This window comes from Diuraphis noxia, unplaced genomic scaffold (genome assembly GCF_037042655.1).
Source record: "Diuraphis noxia isolate RWA-SAM2 unplaced genomic scaffold, SU_Dnox_SAM2 contig0001, whole genome shotgun sequence".
Taxonomy (NCBI): domain Eukaryota; kingdom Metazoa; phylum Arthropoda; class Insecta; order Hemiptera; family Aphididae; genus Diuraphis; species Diuraphis noxia.
The window spans coordinates 23,800,465-23,820,879 of NW_028301711.1; positions in this window are offsets into that span (position 1 = coordinate 23,800,465).

The following is a 20,415-nucleotide window of genomic DNA, read 5'->3' on the forward strand; positions in this document are numbered from 1 at the left end:
CACTGTGACAATTCTCATAATTTTTGTAAAATGAAGAAATATAAATTATTACAGTTTTCATCAAAGTTTAGTTTCTTCGTAATATTTTAGTTAAAAAAAAAAGAAAAAGAAATGCATGTAAATTTAATTATAATAATGTCATAGGAATTAAAATACAAATACAAGTATGTTCAATAAAATAGAAAAACTCAAAAATATGCCAACATATAAAGTAATCTTAAGAGTAAAATCACCTATTAAAAAAAAATATGGAGAATAATATTTTTGAGGGAATGACATCGATTTGTCTAAATATTGTCTTAAAACAATTTAAATATAATTTAAATTACCTATCAAAATCGTTTTGTTTATTTTGAAAGTCGATTACAAAACCAATTAACAATAAAATATAATATCGATATGTTATTAGGTACTGCAAAATATTATTTTTCAGCTTCTTTGTAATGGGTGATTACTGATTTTACTCTAAGATCACTTAATAACATTTATTTATGTTTGTTTTACATTTGAATAAAAGTGTTTTCGACCCAAAACCCGAGTTTACATTTTTTTAGTCATTCTTAATTTCTTACATTTCATAGGAGTAGCGCCGGGATATAGGTACGTACTATGTGTCACTGAGGTTTTATTAAACTGAATAGTGCCAACTGTGCCAAGGTATATGTAATCTTTGAGTCATTTCACTAGATAGGAATGAACTAAGACTCGACAAGCGCATACCATCGTACCTCAAAGTTAACAGTGCCATTCTAATTAATTTTAGAGAGTGTCATTAGCGAGAGAATACGAGGGTAAGGCGTATTATAGTTGTTTTACCTCATATTATCCAATATTGGTGATACTACAATAGTTAATCAATTTTAATCGGATAAAGAGTACTTACATATAATGTGAGATAATTAGAAAATTGGAGAAATTTTAACAGGTTTGTTAATTGTTTCTATTATAATTGTATCTATTAATGTGGTACCAAATGTAAATAATTAATTAAATTGTTTTAGTTTTGTTCCCTATCCGTATGTATGTACCCTGCAGGTCACTCTACCGTCTCCATCCATGACCTGTATATCTATATATTATATATTGTATATTATACATAGTGTGTGTCATGTGTGTGGGGTTTAGTCGCGTACAACATTGTGGAGAACTGTGGAACAAAAAAAAAATATGAAAAAGGACAAAAAAAGCTAATAAAATCCGGAATCCATTAAAATAAAAAAAAATATTTTTGGCGTTTATCGCGCAGGAATAACCGGTAAGACCAAACAACCGGAAACGGGGGTGAAAAGAAACTAACTAAAGGGTGGTGCACACCCGATACTCACCAAAAGCGTTTCCTATATTGTTACATCCTTATATTATATTTAACATTGTATTATCGTTGCGTGAACTGTGATGCAGTTGCCATTTGATAATTGTATAATATAAATACATTTACACTATTGCCTTTATTAGTAGTTTGGTTATTATTTATTTAACCGTTGATGAATTATATTTTAAACTATGATGCAAATACCTAATACCTATATTACCTGCTGCAGTGTTGAGATTATACCAACTAAATCAAAATAGTATTATTATCTATTACGTTATATAGATAAAAATCTAAACGCAATCTATTCATCTATCTTGGATCAAAATTTCAGTCTTCTATTGTAATTTATCTAGATATCTATTTCTTTTTATGAATACCTAAATTAATTAATAAATAGGTGCTTACATAATGTACCATATAGCTTATTTTTACAAGATTTTTTTTAAAACATTCAAGAATTGTTAATTCATGTATTTAAAGGCGATTTATTTAATATGTAACTGATTTTAATTAAAAACAAGTTCAAAACATTTACAAAATCTTAAATATCTCTATTATTGCGTTACTATTCAGATTGACCGGCCGCAACTGTGAGGTTACACAGAAAAATATGTTGATTATGTGTTGTGTTAATAATTTGTATATATAAATATATTATATATATAAATAATTTGATACTAATATAAAAATTATAACTTATTAGTTACTTTTAGGTATTACAAAGTACCATTTAGATGTTTTAGTTATTTCCTATAAATATCATGTTACTTTGTATTTCTACAATGGATTTAACTATTATTATAGCATACAAGATGGATATTATGTATATTAATATTATAGAGTATAGAGTATAATGGCCCCAAATATGTGTTTTTGTATGCTTAATATTTTTTTACCCGGAATCTAGACTTTTAAAGGGTATTAAATTCATTTTCACACACACCTAGACAGAGGCGTACTCAGGAGTTATCAATGGGGGGGGGGGGGGGGGTTGAACATTTTGTTTTTTATCACTGGGACTTTGTCACCTTCTTTTTAAAAAGTTTGATAGATTATCAACATTGATGTTTGATAGAGATCTAATCTTACAGTTCTTAACAGATAATGCATGCAATCGTTGTATATTGCATGTTGACATACAATTAAAAATAGATATATTTTGTTTATTATTTCCCTTAAAAAACATTTTTTTTTTTAGAAAATTGCTCCTAGCTGTGAGTTATATTATATATAAGCACGAACGCACAAGACTACATAGGTTAGTGAGTTAGGTTAGGTTAGCTAGAGTATATATGGATCTACTCTTAAATTCTACCCAAATTAATAAATCTAAAATTTAATTATTTATAAGTAATAATATTCAGTGAACTATAATATCAAAACACAATAATGGTGAAACCATTATCATTATATAGATATTATAGGTAGTGCTAAACCCAGATAATCATTCAAATATTATTGTTATAAAATAAAGATAATAGTATGAACAAATTATTTAGATATAACATATAGATAAAGTTAAAAATAGACTTTGTATCTAGTCAAATATAAATATAATAGGTAACATTATTTTCTAGAAAATGGAATGGATAAATTCAATATTTTGCTTAACAATGATGATTAATTACTAAACTACTAATATTATAGCATTTATTTAATATTAATTAGTAATACGCATTTCTACAACTTAGTAAGAATATATGCTTTTGTCAAAAATCACAAAATTCAGTAATATCCACCACAGGAAACGGGTATCTACTTATTTTCTAATTTTATCAAAATTCGATTGTATATATTTGACTATTAACTAACGACAAATATAATATTATGTTATAATTGGTAATTTTTAAATACAATTTTCTTCTTTTTTGGGTGCGTTATTCAAATAAATGTAAAAAAAAAACCGAGATCAACTATGAAAAGTCGTTGCGGAGACGCTAAAAAAAATGCAGAATATTCTATGTTATGGTCACATCGGTCCGGCTATACTGTTTAATCGACTGTATAAGGTGGCGATGACGACATTGATCTTTCTCCTATCTTTTCCCCTTTTCCGCTCAGTATAACGATACAAAATATACCCAGAGTGTAATAATGTGCACTCCCAATGTATAAATCATCGTTAGCACGGTTTATTGTCGGACGTGTGAAATGATGTATAGTTTGCCTGGGCGAGGGAGACTCAAGAAGTCCATTATTTGAATGAATCATAGTTTGGCATATACTACATATTTCGCAAAATAAAAAAATTCTTTCAATTTATTGTTTTACACAAACAGTAATGTTACATTTTTTCGATCCTATTCGTATACGATATGAGCAATTATTATAGTACGGATTGCAGGGTATTGGTATAAGAATAATTTACTGTGACGCTTTTACTTGTGAAGTTGTGAATCATATTATAATTAGTAGATATTGTTTTTATAATGTATTTTAATTGTTTTTTTGTATAAATAAACATTCAATAAATGCATCATATTTGTTAACCATATTTGATTTTATATAAAAGGTAAAATTACATTTAAAACTTATATAAATTATTGATAGTTTTTAAGTAATAACTGCTTGTAGAACAAAATATATTTATAAGGGATGAGTTTATAAGAGAAAATATCAGATGACCTTTTTATACACAATTGTTTATTGACCCAAAAAACGCAATAAAGCAATAACGAATGTTTAGTTTAAAAGTAAATTATACCGCTTTAAATACCCTTATGTAGCACCAACATATTAAATGCCAATAGTAAATATTATGCACAAGAAATTAAGAACTATAATATTATAAATTGTTTAAATATATCTATATATTATTGTTATTATTTTATAAAATGCCTTTAGGTACTTATTCCGAGATTCAAGATTAAAAAAGGCGGGTAAGTCGTGGATGTCGCTCTGCTGTACAGTAGGTTACAAGTGGGTTACTGTAATGGATGGAATTAAATTTGAATCCAATGATATTATATCATTGTATACGAAAAACGATTCTGAGCGAAGACGGTTTATCTGTCTAGGATATATTATAGATTATGAAAAATCAAATCTTAGATTTAAAATAAAAATTTTTATGAATTTCTAGCATAAAATAATTTATGAATTTTCGTGATTTTTACGTATGTTTGTCAAAATTCAAACTTTGAATCCTTGTAAAAAAAAATTGTGACTATGAATTTATTTTATTTTTCAACTGCTATTGTTAAAATGTGTTAGAAGTCTTGTATTCAATTTTCAAGCTTTTTACCGAACAAATAAATTTTTATCGATATTTATAGAAAAAAAAACTAAAAAAGTTGAAAAATTAAAATGTCAGTAAACAGCTCAAAACAAATCTAAATATTTTGAAAATGTTATCAAATATATAAAATGCTTTTATAAACATTCAGTGGTCATTTTTTTTAGACTTTTAGAGTTACGCCAAAATAAGAAAATTACTAAATGTGAAATCCAGTGAAAATCCAATGTTGTAAAAATTTAAATTTAAAATGCTCATACAAATTTAATTTGAATTTCTGGTAGACTTTTTATTTGTGATAAAGTTTGACAAACTTGTAAGGAATCTTGTATTAAATTTTTAAATCTTAAATTTAAAAAGAAAATTTTTTATGAATTTCTAGTTTAAAATAATTTTTTCGAATTTTCGTGATTTTTACATAATATGTTGTCAAAACTCAAACTTTTAATACTTAAAAAAAAATTGTAACTATGTATTCCTTTTATTTTGGAACTGCTATTGTAAAAATATTTTAGGAGTCTTGTATTAAATTTTCAAATCTTAAAATTAGAAAGAAAAACTTTTATGAATTTCTATCTATGATAATTAGAACATTTCCGTAATTTTTATGTATTTAGTCAAAATTTGAACTTTAAATGCTTATAAATAAAAATTGTGACTATGTATTCCTTTTATTTTGGAACTGCGTTTGTTACAATGTGTTTGAAGCCTTGTATTAAATTTTCAAGCTTTTCTACCGAACAAATAATTTTTTATCGATATTTATAGAAAAAAAACTAAAAAAGTTGAAAAATTAAAATGTCAGTAAACAGCTTTAAAACAAATCCAAATATTTTGAAAATTTTATCAAATATATAATATGCCTATATAAACATTCAGTGAAAATTTCAAGTATCTGCGGTTATTTGTTTTAGAGTTACACTAAAATAAGGATATCGCTAAAAGTGAAAATCCAATGTTATAAAAATTTAAATTTCAAATGCTCATAACAATTTAATTTGAATTTCCGGTGGAATTTTTATTTGTGATAAAGATTGAAAAACTTGTAAAAATTTAAAATAATTTGTGAATTTTCGTGATTTTTACGTATTTTGTCAAAATTCAAACTTTGAATGCTTGTAAAAAAAAAATTGTGACTATGAATTTATTTTATTTTTCAACTGCTGTTGTAACAATATGTTAATAGCCTTGTATTAAATTTTCAAGCTTTTCTGCCTAACAAATAAATTTTTATCGATATTAATTTAAAAAAAAACTAATAATGATCGAAAATTTCAAATGCCTATGAATAGTTCAAACTTAAGTCGAAATTTTTTGAAAATTGCACGGTGGATAGAATATACTTATATAAACATTCGGTGATAATTTCATGTATCTATATGGTCATTCGTTTTAAAGTTACATCAAAAACCAAAATCGATTTTGTCGAAAAATTATTGTGCGTAAAATTTCCCGTTTTTCCCTTAATTTATCTGATCGAACGAGGTACTGAAGTAAAAAATCGAAGCATTTTTACTGCCCCAAAACGTGATGACAGACACAAAAAAAAAAACACACATCATGGTAAAATCAATACATTCATCGCTCCGCTCAGAATCTAATATATAGGTAATATAGATATAAATTTAATTGACTTTTCTTTAAAATTATTTGAAACCGTATTTATAATAATAAACTGTCTATATTTTAATAACGTTTCAACCATACACCTATCTTACTGTAGTTTGAGTTTAGCATGGAGTTGAAAATTTGATTAATAATCGGTGTACAAACATCTAAAATATATCAATATTTTTCAAATACTCTACACGATAGCATACTACCACAATAATATGTTCATGTGTAGACCATGTACCGCAACAGTTAAATTGTATTTTCAATCAATTATTACCTAGTTGGTCAGAAGTGTTTTTAGTGTCAGTCCGAATTTGCATACACTATATAATATAATATTACTCGTATCATGGTCGTGCCGAACATTATAGTCACTGCAATGTGACAACAGTGTAAAATAAGCTCACTACGTTTATCGTCCCTATAATAATATTAATATAAAACATATTTAACTTATGCCATTCTAAGGCGGAGTGTTACTGGGTGAGGACGACTGTTGAAGTTATTAAATTATACTGTTTTGGCTGTCACGCAATATCCGTCGAATATATCTATTAAAAAAAAAAACGTATTTATTTTGTACGTAAATTTATAGTAATAGTAATGCATAGTAGTAAGTACATTGTTCATAAATATTGTACAGATAAAATGACCAGCTTATAAATATATAACTACACATCGTAGACAAACACGCACAGTATAATTAATGTATTCCAATAAGGTGTCCATCATTTTTATAAGTTAATTGATAAAAAGGTACAATAATACTTAATTGTTTTTTTTTTTTTTTTTATTAGACATGTTTATGATAATCGATTTTTCTTCAAATTATAATACGTTAATTTATTACTAGATATAAATACCATTATAGATCACTAAAAGGCCGTCCAGAGGAGAGGTGGACCATTATCATAGGGATTCATTATTCACTGAAGGAAAATTTCTAAGTTGCCCCAATAAAATTTCCGATAGACTTATATTTTTCAAAAACAATTTTAATGTAAACCAGATAAGAAGTATCTATTATAAGACATAGGTGCAGTTGTTAATAAAGTATTTTTTTTCTATAAAATTTTCAATAAAACAATTTTATTTCTCATCTAGCTGTGAGTTGTAATAATTATATTATATAAACAAAATATAATTTTGGTGATCTTAAATGATAATAACAAATCGTCTTATTTTTTATTATTGCAGTTCCGCACTTTGAAAAATAATGATAAAAATATCCAAATGTATTTGTGTAGGTAGACATTTTCTATCGTGAGTATATTGATGCACCATAGCAAAGTGAGCATAACTAGCTGGTGACTGCCGACTGGTGACTATATATTTAGGATTTATTGCTTATTAGTCGTTATAATATATATTATATTTACAACCCATTTAACCGTCAACCATTATTGAATGTTTTGAATTATTGAATATTTTTGTTATTGCTTATTATTCATTGTTCCATGTGAACTGTTTATTGTTCAGTGTCGTACGGACAAAATAGTTGACAGTTTATGACGTTTATGTACTGAAGACTTTAAGCTACCTACATTAATACCAAAACCATGAACTTGAATGTTTTTAGTTGGACACATTTTTCAACAATTATTTACAAATCTCAATAAATATTTTTTCATCATTTTGGATTATGGCAATTTAGAAGCCCCCACATTAATTTGCTCCTGGCCTAGTTCTGGTTGACATCACTCATTTTTATTATTAATCGTTCTGGTAGTTGTGTTGGTAGCTTTGTTCAAAATTACCTTTTTTTTTCTATTAATATTCAATTTTCTAAAATTACTTTGTTTCTATACTTAGTTGAAATATCATTCAATTAAGTTTTTATATTACAAATAGCATTAACCTTGAACAAAGCACTGCATTCCGTATAAACATTAATTAATATCTGGTCTTAATATTAGATTTATTGGTTATAATTGGTTGATTTGTGGATAAAAAAAAAAATTACCTTAAAATGTCTATTCTCCTATTTAATTCTTAGATCTGGATCTACAGGTTAGGTTACACACACACACACACATACACTTACATACACACACGCGTGCGCGCATAAATATGGTTCAAATATTGTTATGTATACATTTTGTGATAAAGAATATTATACTATACGAACCTTGGAGGGGCGTGCTGCGAAAAGCGTCAGCCCGAAATAAACGCAATAATAATAATAATGTATACATTATGCGAACCACGTCGTCCTCTTCGTTATTATTGGATTTCGGACGAGGACTTTATAATATAGCAGCTGACTCTGTTTTGACACGTATTATGGTATATATTATTATATAGAGGAGGTCATCGTAGGTGACGACGCTGCAGACGGAAAATATATATATATATATATATATATAAAATACATACGATTTCTCCCTTTTTACTTTTTATTACTCGCCCGTAGCATATCCTTTATTATTATTATTCAATAATGGACTTTGTTTTTTTTAGTATGCGGTTTTTTCGGCCAGTCGCCGTCGAGTGCCGCCGGAGTGGCACGCGCGCGCGTGTGATGCGTGCTCTGGACGCGCCGCGCGTGTGTTGTGCCGTGGCCGTCGCCGGGGCGTGATTTTCGCGGTAGCTGTCACAGTCCGCCGCACCCTCCACCACCACATGGACCGGCGGCCGTGGGTGTCCCGACGTCACGACGTGACCGCGTGACGTGTGGGAGTGGTAAACGTTTAATGAAATTGTCGGGGATTGGCATCCCAACGACGTCGACGCCAAATTGCCCCACGGCGGCCGCCACAGCCACCGCCGCCACCGCTGGTACACGTGTGTACGTCGACGACTTGTACCGGACCCGTACCGTCACCCTTTACCATCGTACTTATATATTTTTGTGTATACGCGTATGTGCAGCCCTGCAGCAGCGGAACCTAATCTCTCTCACGCCCCTGATCGTGCGCACGCCCCTTCGTTATACAGTCTGCGATCGTGAGACTATAATGACGACGACGACGATGCATATTATAACGCGTATTTTAAGCGTATCTACACCAGTGGTGGAAACGAGGGGTGGGGGGAGGTCGATGGGGTGACCACCTCCCCCCCCCCCTTGGATCGTACTTTTACGTTATTTTTATATCATGAAATTTGGCTTAAAACTGATATTTTTATTTTTTTGATACTATACCTACTATAATAATTACACATAAGACATTAGTTATGACTTATTAAATTTATTAATTTCATATTTATTAAATTTTGTAGGTGAAATAATGCAAATAATTTTAGTCTCCAATAAAATACAGATTACATAAAAAGTCATTTAATTTTGGAAAATTTGTCCCCTTTGGGTGAACTCTGGATCCACTACTGCAGATCTTTACGTGGTAGAAATAGGTTAAGTGGATCGAAGGGATCGATGGGCAAGTTCAATATATTGACGTTGTAATCAAATCGTCGTTGTGATGATAAAACAATTTCTGGCGGTACGTCTCGCAATACTACAAAATAAAATAAGTCAAGTCAGTGGAAGATGATTTATAGGATTGAGCCTAAATGAAATAATCATGGGGCTCAAACATTTTCCAAAGCGACATTTTAAATTCATTTTTTTTGTACGTATAGTTATTGTAGTTATATCTGTATAAATATAGGATGTATGTATTATTAAGGCTATCATCTACAATTATTACAAGTGTATTAAATCACCACTGAGGTAAGCCACACATCACAAGACCTACCGAGTGCAATCTAATCCATAATCACTATAAATTGTATTCTGGATGTTATTCTATTATTCATGTAGACATGTAGTACCTATAATATGCTTATTCGTGAATTATTTGTCAACCATATTCTGTAGAACGGTTGTTTTGATTTGTGAATATTTAATTTAAATAGCATTCAAAATTTGAGGTCTTTGAAAAATCTATAAAATCTGTCTATATTTTCGTTTCAAAATATATGTTATAAATTATAATAATATGTATACTGTATAGTGTTTGAAAATGTCTTGAAATTTTACAGAATTTTAATAATTTTTTTTTTTTTAATTATCTTTATCGACAATACGCAATTTCTAGGGAGAAAATAAAGTTTGGCTATTAATAGTCGAAAACAATATGCCAATAACGTCACTACGTGTTTAAAAAAAATTTCAATACCTTTAAAGTTCTAAACTAAATATGTATGATGCTCTAACACGAATTTTATGCCGGTGAAATTGACGTATTCAGTTATTAATTAGGTTTAATAGTTAATACAAACTAAAGATTTATTATAATATATTTTAATTTCACCTTATTTATGTTTTAATTACCTAGTTAATTATGCTGTACTTAAAGTATTTTGGTAAATTGCCGTAGTTTGACTTAATGAGATAGTGGAAAAGAACTCACGAAAGTGGTGTGAAATTGCATATCCATAACGCCGTGTCACGTAATTTCCAACATCATCGATTCCGTTATTGTCACGGATTATTCTATTTAGTTAGTGTTTTGTTTACTTATACGAAATATTATTATACGCATTTCATCAGATTAATACGCCATAGTACTATAATTTTAAATACTTAGTTAAGATCTTACGATTATACTGTTTTAGAATCCCTATTTTATTTTTATATTTACTTTACAGATATTAAGTGTGAATTAGCTTAGCAAGTACAAAAAACTTATTATATAATATTATAACTTTTACATTATTATATATTTATTAATACAATGTACTTGTACATAATATGTGACTTGATTATTATCGTGATGTTAGGTATAGCAAGTGTTTGGTAAGTGGTAAGTTGTATTTGATTGATTAATTTTATAATATTTTGTATTATTATAATTATATTGTTTATTATTATTTAATATTATTATGTCAATATCACATTAAGTTAATTTTTAATTGTAACATATTTTTGTATTTTTAACGATTTTCTTTTAGTGAATTATTTCAATCATAATCGTCACATAATCGCATTTATATATTTAAACCTGTACACTTATCAATATTATACTATCTATATTGTCGTATTATATTTAAGATTAATCAGCTGTAAAATGTAATAACAAAATATTATGTAAATCTTAGACGTATGTCTATAATAATTGTAACTGGGTTCGCCCGTATAAATAAATAAATAAATAATGGAACAAATTACCGTGCAACAAAATGGTAGATTCATATAAAATAATACAAATTTAATATAGCCATAAACCTATACTGTCATATTGTTACATTACATAATTATTAACATTGGGCCTAAACAATATAATGGTCTAATGATCAAGCGATAAAGTTAGATAAGACATCAATGTAATGATGAGTGTACGATTTATGTTGTTATTATTATCATAAACCTGAGCTGAAGTTTCTGAGTGCCCAGGACGTTATAATAGTACTATATATATATATAAGTCCTATAGTGTACTACATGAATTGCTTACGATATATTATGGTTTATCCGTAATGGGACTTATACAGATAATCGGTGATGTAGGGTTGGCTGGGGAGCTTTTAATATATCTATGTATGTGTGTTTGGGGAGGGGTAAGAAGGTGTGCATGAGCCGGAAGTTAAAAATAACGACCGTTGAGAGGACGTGACCTTAATATATAGAACAATAGTTGAGGGGGAGAGAGATCGTCCGAAAACTTAACGAAAACAATGATTACGGCTCACCTAATACCGTGGTTGTACGCAAACATCTATATGTATAGGACATAGGTATAATATACATATAATGTATATATGCTTATGCGATAAATATAGTTAAACAGCGTAGGAAAATCATATTTTCGGTCCCAATCATCTTTAGTGAGTTTAAATGTACCTACACTGCTTAGAATGCATAGTAGATCATGCATACTCGATGCAATTACAGCGGAATAACCAGGTGAAAAGAGAATAAAAATAAAAGAGATATTTTATAATAATATATTATAATATGTATATTATATAATTGGCGTTGTTCGACGTACACTAAGGTTATAAGGTCGCTGCCTACAATTCACAGTTATTGCGATTAAATATAATTAGTAACAATATTGTCCTTATAATCGAGCATATTATATAATATAGGTAGTGTATAATCTTTATTCCACACACATACTATGTTCCAAAATATTATAATGTATTGAAAATGATGATAGAATTTCTATAGTTACAGATATTTCTATAAATCATATGGAATTTAAAGAAAGGTATTGTTTATTAATAACCCGTATAAACATAAATTATTGTATTCCTACGAAAGGATCTAGTATAGCTTAATAAGCAACAGCAATATTATTTAAATTTACCAATTATATTAGTTGACTGCAACATTATTCTAGTCCGTCAACGAAGTGCCACCCGCCTTCATTGGTAAAAGGTTATGTTTTAAATTCTGAACGAAGTGATGAATGTATTGATTTTACAATTATGTGTTTTTTTTTTTCATGTTTGTTTTTGTGTCTGTGTACAGCATAACTAGTCGAAATAATGCTTCAATTTAAAACTTTGGGGGTGGTTTCCGATGTAAAAGTGAATATCCTTGGTGGCTTGGTGCATTATAGAGGTCAAAAGTAAACATTTTCCAACAATATTTTTACACAAAACCAGTTTTCGACCAAATCGATATTTTTATATGGCTCTAATTCAAAAACTAATCACTGTAAATACTTAAAATTTTCACCAAATGTTAATGTTAGTTATATCTATATACAGCTTGATTTTCAAGCATTTTCGACTTTTTTTAAATTATTTATAGACCACTAAAATTTTTTTGAGAATTTTTTTTCAAGTGTCGGTAAAAAAATGTTGGAAAACCGAAAAAACATGAAAATTTAACACAAGGTTCCTTATGAGTTGTTCTAATTGTAGCTAAAAAAAATTAAAAATCGCTAGTCACAATTTTTTTTATAAGCGTTTATAGTTCAAATTTTTACGAAATCTGTCGAAAACGCAAATATTTGCAAGTAATTTTTAAGTTGAAAAATCATAAAATTTTTTGTGTTTATAACTAAGAATTAAAAATACAATACTAAGTTTTCCATAAGTTTTCCTTCAAATAGCTATAGATAAAACTCGAAGCTTCATTATAGGAAAAATTTTAAGTGCGTTTGAATTTTAAATTTTTTCGAAATAGCGTACCGATAACGATTTATCCTCAAACGAATTTAAATATTTTTTGTTATTATTCAAAAAGTATAAGTCGTAGACACATTAAAATTTTACTAGTTATTTAGATTGGCATTTTCTTTACATGATTTAATTTTCAAAATATTTTGACTTTTTTCTGAGATATTTATAGACAACTGAAATTTTCAATTTTTCAGAAATTTTTTTTTTGAAGTGTCGATAAAAATTTTTTGGCCCTATCAAAATACTTGAAAATTTAATACAAAATTTGTCGTAAGTTAGTCTTATAGTGATTAAAAAATTATAAGAATACATAGCCACAATTTTTTTTTATAAGCATTTATAGTTCAAATGTTTACGAAATCTGTCGAAAATGCGATAATTTGCAAGTAATTTTGAAGTTGAAAAATCATAATATTCTTGTATTTATATCTAAGGTTATAAAATTTAACACTAAGTTTTCCATAAGTTTTGCTTCAAACAGCTATAGAGAAAATTTGAAGCGTCATTATAGGAAAAATGTTTTGAGCGTTTGAGATTTAAATTTTTATGAAATCGCGTAATGATAACGATTTTTCCTCAAACCAGATATATGTACATATATCTATGATAATATAAGGTATTATGAATTATGATAACTACATGCAATGTTTTTGGAAAAATTGATTAACCATGCCTCATGCAAAATGCGTCTTAAATGAAAAATATAAATATTCGTTTCAAAATAGAATACCTATAATATGACAATTACAGTAACCTACTGTACAGCAGAGCGACATCCATGACTTACCCGCTTTTTTTTTTTGCAAAGCTCGTGACTTGGTGACAGGTATATCGATCGGAGTGGCGGTACGGCTGGTGCAGCTATATATAGCCGTTCAGCTAACTACTCGTCCAACGACTGAAAACTGCTCATGTATCTATTATCTATGTATACCCACACAAGTCAGCGAGGTCCGTTGTCGTCCCGAGCCGCCTCGACTGGCGAACAATTTTGTTTGGCGATGCTGTTTTATGATATTATCATCGTAGTATGCGTATTTCGCGATGGTATGAGACCTTGCAGGCTTGCAGTACAACTTTGAAATACCTATAGGTACAAATGTACAATGTTTAATAATAATATAAATATCATACGAGCTCTGCAGCATCACGGTCTATCACCGTGAACCTCGGGAGTCTACATTACTACGTTATACATCATGACGTATAATATAATATTATAATAAACATGTGCATTTATATACGGTAGGGGTCGTGCGATTCCCATGGCCGTCGTCGTCTCTCGTCGTTTTATCGAACACTTCACACTTCATTAGACGCATGCACTGATGTCCGTGTGCCACGTCCCGTCACGTACGTATAATTACGCGCGAGCGCGCACACAATAACCGCGTAATTAATAGGAATATTTTCTGTCCATTTGGTTCGCGTGCGCGCGCGTCGTCGTTGTCATCGTCGACACCACACTCATCAGAGTCCCCAGGGAAATTCATGTTCGCGAAATGATATTGACACAAATAACGACTACGTGTCAAATTTTTACGAAAGAAGAATAATTATTCATGAAAAAAAAAAAAAAAATTTGAGATTTGTATAGATATCTAATCATTGTTCATTCCGCAGTAACCTGCAATGTTACAATAATTACGAGCTATACTCGATAGGTTTGCTCAACAAAGAAAATCTATGAACCATAAATATATTTTTGCTGATAGCATTCTTATCATGATAACGAAGATGTGATAAATGAAGAATATAGTTATAATAGGTGATGATAGAGTTATATAAGCGTTATAAAAAATTGGTTAGGTACGAAAAATTGTCAGAAAGAAAATAATTTTTATCTAACCTAAAAATATTTTTATGTTACGATGGAATCACTTTTAACAACTTTATTATTGTAATAATAATGTATTTATCAATACATACAGATCTAAGATCTTTTAATAATCACATGTATTATAACCCTCTTGAACATGGTAGTTAATTGGAAAATAAACATTGTTATAGGTACGTTATAAGCAGTGGCGGCTATCCTATACCTCAAGTGTATCGACGGATACACATGATTTTGGGGTGGGTGAGTAGGTGGTTAACTGCTTGACATATTATAGGTATTATATTATAATACAGTGTAAATAGCAAATAGTATACATAATTATCTTGCTGTATTGCTCTAATTAACGATGGTTTCAGTAGTAGTAATGCAGTCACGAGACATGCAACATGCACTGACGCTTGGGGAATAGTCATGGTGATACGTTCTATTAGAATTTAGAATATATAGGTGTATAAATGTATAATAAATTATTATTACCTAATAATACATTAATATGTATGTGTGTAAGGAAAGGTGGGTGGGTGGGTGTCCACAGATTTTATTAGTTTGGATACACATGGTAAATTGTAGCCGCCACTGGTTATAAGATAATATGCAATGTAATCAACAGAAAATATATATAAATATATTATGTATAATAAAAATATTTTTATACGACAAATTAAAAAAAAAAAGAATATTAAATATATTGTAATTTCCAAAAACCATTTAAAGATTTGCAGGACTATTAGACCTGTTTATTGACCCTATCTTTGATTAGGGAAATATTAGAACATTTTAGAACTGGGTTCATTCAACCATGAAACGGTCTAGATATATCATTAAACTTATTGGAAATAAAGTGGGAGAAATTGGGTTGAACTTATTCATTAGTAAAAATTATACTAAAAGATAATTATTTTTCAGATTATATATCGTATAAGCGAGTGGTAGATAGTTATGTATGTATATATGTACATGAAGTTGGCCAACCCACATTGACCTATCGACTCCATAAAAGTTGTATACAATTGTAAATCCATTGTAAATCATTGCAAATTCATTCCCTGAATTTGTAAATCAAGAGAAAACTCGGAAATCAAAAAAACATTACTAGGAGGCTAACAAAAAAAAAAAAACAAAAAAAACAAGGTATATCTTATAGTAGAATATAGAAAATCGCATGAATTTTATGATATAAAGATATTGAAATAAAAATATAATTTGATTAAAAATATTTATTGAATAAAAAAATCTAAGTTGATATAAAAAATAACGTTTCGATTAAATAATATTATTGAATAAAAAAAATTAAAAAATCTTAATTGAATTAAAAAATATGCCAAACATGATTAAAAAATATTAATCGAATACAATTAAATCTTAATTGAATGAAAAATCTAAAATCGATATTTTATTTATACTACATTTTTTATTTGGAATATAATTTTTGATTTAACTTCATTATTTAATTAATTCTTCGTATCAACTTAGATTTATTACTTCAATTAATATTTTTTACTTCTACTCCTCTAATCAGAAAATTCAGAATTCTTTAATCAATCTAATTTTTTTATTAATATTTTTCATGCAATTTGAATTAAATAAAAGAGCTCACGTTGGCTATTTAAAACTTAGTTGAACAAATAAAAATTCTAAATTCTATGAAAAAAATCCAAATCAAATCTTTGTATGATTATGTTAAAAAATATTTTTTATCGTACTCTTGATCGTAATAAAAAAAATTCTGAGCGTTTTTGAAACCATTTTAGAGTCGGTAAAACGATTATATAATAAGCATGATATTTTAGTAATATTTTAGCAGTACTACCACGAAGAAATTGATTTTTCTGAGTTTGGGGAGGTGTACAAATGAAATAACAATCAATAGGTTACTTTTTGACCTGTATACATACTTTGGTGGTATTGGGGTAACGGTCCTGCCCGCTATACTTATAAGTTGAATTCATAGTGCTAAAGAAGTCGAACGGTATTAACATAGCAAAATCAAATGAAAAAAAAAATTTTAATTTTAATTCCAATATCACGGAGCTGGAGAAATGGACCAAATTCAAACGCTCATAATAATTATTATACCTCCCGTTTTGTTTTTTTTTTTATTTTCAAGTTTGTTGCCGATTTACAAAATTCAGCAATTGAATTTATAATTGTGTACAATGGATTTCTAATTTTTTTACAATTTGTCCGAATTGATAGATCAAAGCCATGACATTTTTTCTTCGTAGTCTTTAAAAACGACAAGTAAGTAGGTACCTAATACAAACACACATAAATATATAAAAACCTATACCACAATTCTCAATTCACTCAGAACCTAAAAAATTCACAATTTATAAAAATCTTACCTGTTTGACATTAAAAAGTATACCTATACTTTTTATTGGAAATTATTACCTAATAATATAATATTTGATATGGATTCATGTTTTGTTCCATATGGTGCTTATATTCCGAAATATAACACGACAGTTGACAGTAGTGTTTATAATAATTATAGGTAGGTCATATAGGTACCTAATATATAAATATATTTTATATTTTCAATCAATTCATTTTATGATTTTCAATCAGTAGGAAGATTTCTACTTACAACATATTTTAAGGTACCACTGCAAGTCCAATACAGTTATTACTAAAATAGCCCTATCCTTGCCATTTCTTATTACTGATTTAAAAATTGACATTATTTATAAATGAGTCTGGTTTTAGAATATACTAGTAGCCTTTAACCTAAAAGAACCATGGCGAACAATGGTTTTTATTTTATTTACGTTCTGATTGGATTACGTATAAGCAAATTGAAGGTCGATTTGACTAACATTCAATATGTTATTGAATTTATTCAGCATTTCAATTCTTACTATTGATATGTAAATAAGCATAAATAACGGACTTACTGGACGGTAAAAAAATTGACTTCCCGTTTGAAAACAAAAACTAAAGCGCAGAATCCCTTGCCAATTGTGTAGGGTGACATGATGTCCCCTCGGTTCTTGTTCTACATATCCCCGTTTTATTCTGGTTTTTCTTTTCGAAGAGTTTTGACATTTGGTTATACAATATATTACCAATAGATACACAAATAAGTAAATGCATCGACTCGTATATATATTTGTTTTTTATTTTTATAAATTATTTATTATAGAACTACTAAAAGTTCGTTCAAGATACAAAACCCATGCAAGAGAACCGTAATGTTCAAATTGATTACATATTGGTACAATACAATACCTACTATCTTTCGTATTTTCAATTTTGTAATATATTTTGAACGGATAATTGATCTATGTGGCCTTTTATTGACGATTAAGGATAATATAAAATAAAATAATGAGGTAGATTAAATCTTAAATTAAACACCTCACAGTTGCACACATTTGCCATACATTAAAAATATACAATTAATAACATTCTGTTTCAGCCTGCTCATTGTTCATTGTCATAAAACCATTATGAGTCAAGAGTTTACGAAAACTGCAAAATTAAAATATTATGTAAATATTGTTTATATGTTAATTAGAAATTTTGTATTAACTTGGATGTTTAATCTTTTAATGGTTGGGTGAAATCTACAGAATTTAACATTTTTCATTTAGCGCTTTCTGATCTTCTAGATTCCTAAATATAGTGAATTACTAGTTATACAGCTGTATTTTATTTCAAATATATTATCATAAATTGTAAACCGTTATAAACCATTTAAAAATAATATCCATCTTGTATTTTATAGAAATTATTTCCTTTTACTGATTTTCTTTATTTTTATTTGAGTGTAATTAGATTCATTTTGGTTTTATGAGGACGATTTAAATTGCTTAAGTAAAATTGTATAAGTTAGTTACTGAATTTAATCTATAACATGTAACTACATCGTTTAAACTATAAAGTTATAAATAATTGTATTATAATATATTATTATAATACTATAATATTTATAACTATATTATATTATATTATAATTGTACAATTTAAATTTATTTTAATTATTCAACATTAATAACAATGCAATGTGCTTTTTTTAGCTTTATTGTTATTTCTACTTAATTGTAATTAATACTCATTAAACAGCTTAAGAATAATTTATTTGGTTTTAAAGTTTAAACCATATTGCCTAATACAAATTTGGAAAAATGGTTATGTCACCGACAATATAGACAATTCCGGTATTTTGCAAACTGCCTAGGCATTATGTATGTTGCCGACCCATTTTAGGCAATATAAATAAAACATATAATTTTTAATATTATTTTACATATAACCTAGGTATTTTATAAAATACCTAGCCATTATGTAAAATGCCAATTTCTTTTTAGGCAGAGTAACAAACAATTTCTCATAATCTGTTAAAACATTATATTACTTTTTATCTATTTAATTATATTTATTATTAACTATATATTATTTATTATAAATATTTTTTAATTTTAATTTATATTTTTATACATATATAATAGTAATATTATTTATAAATTTTACTTAAACTAATAGCTACTTATTACAACATGTTATAAAAAAATGACATTTTGAAGTGCACAAAACATTATTTTTAAGGCAAATGCACTTTTTATTTTGACACTTGGTCTTACCAACACATTTTGTTTATTTTGATCATATTTCCTATTTAATTTCTGGCATTATACATAATACCTAGGCAAAGCTCGTATTGTGTTTATTTCCGAGTGATTTTCGGCATTTTATATAATGCCTAGGTATTTTTCAAAACACCGGATTATCCATATTGCCGGTAACAGTTACATCATATTATATATATATATATATTTTTTGAAATGGATGAGGTCACTATGACAATATGCATACTCACTGTGGTGGTCTAATTAAGTTTTTTTTTTTGAAATTTTTTTTGTATTTTGAAAATCATGGTTTGATATTCATGTTATTTACGAATATAATTTTTATATGACGTGTCTTTATAATTATATATTATTATATTATATATTGTTATTATATTTGCATAAATCAATAAAATAATGTAATTTGTAAGTAATAAAAATATATTTCACTGTTTTTAATGGTCTTTGATAATATACTGTTTTAGGGTGAGGAGAGGGGTTAGAGTAGTAAAGATTTTTAGAAATTCAAACCGACGACGATGGCAGAAGTTTTGCGGTATGACGGATTGTATGCGGAAGTATTGTTTGGCGAATTCACGTTATTTTTTAGTGCCAAAGGGTGGAAATGCGCGAGCACCACTTGGACCGGAAAAGAGGGTACACAGAGTTGTAAAGTTATGACTTAGTTTTAGTATTACATTCTACCGTACTGAGGGGGATTTTATTGACCGTGCAAACGAAAAGCTTGTATTTTTGGAGTGGC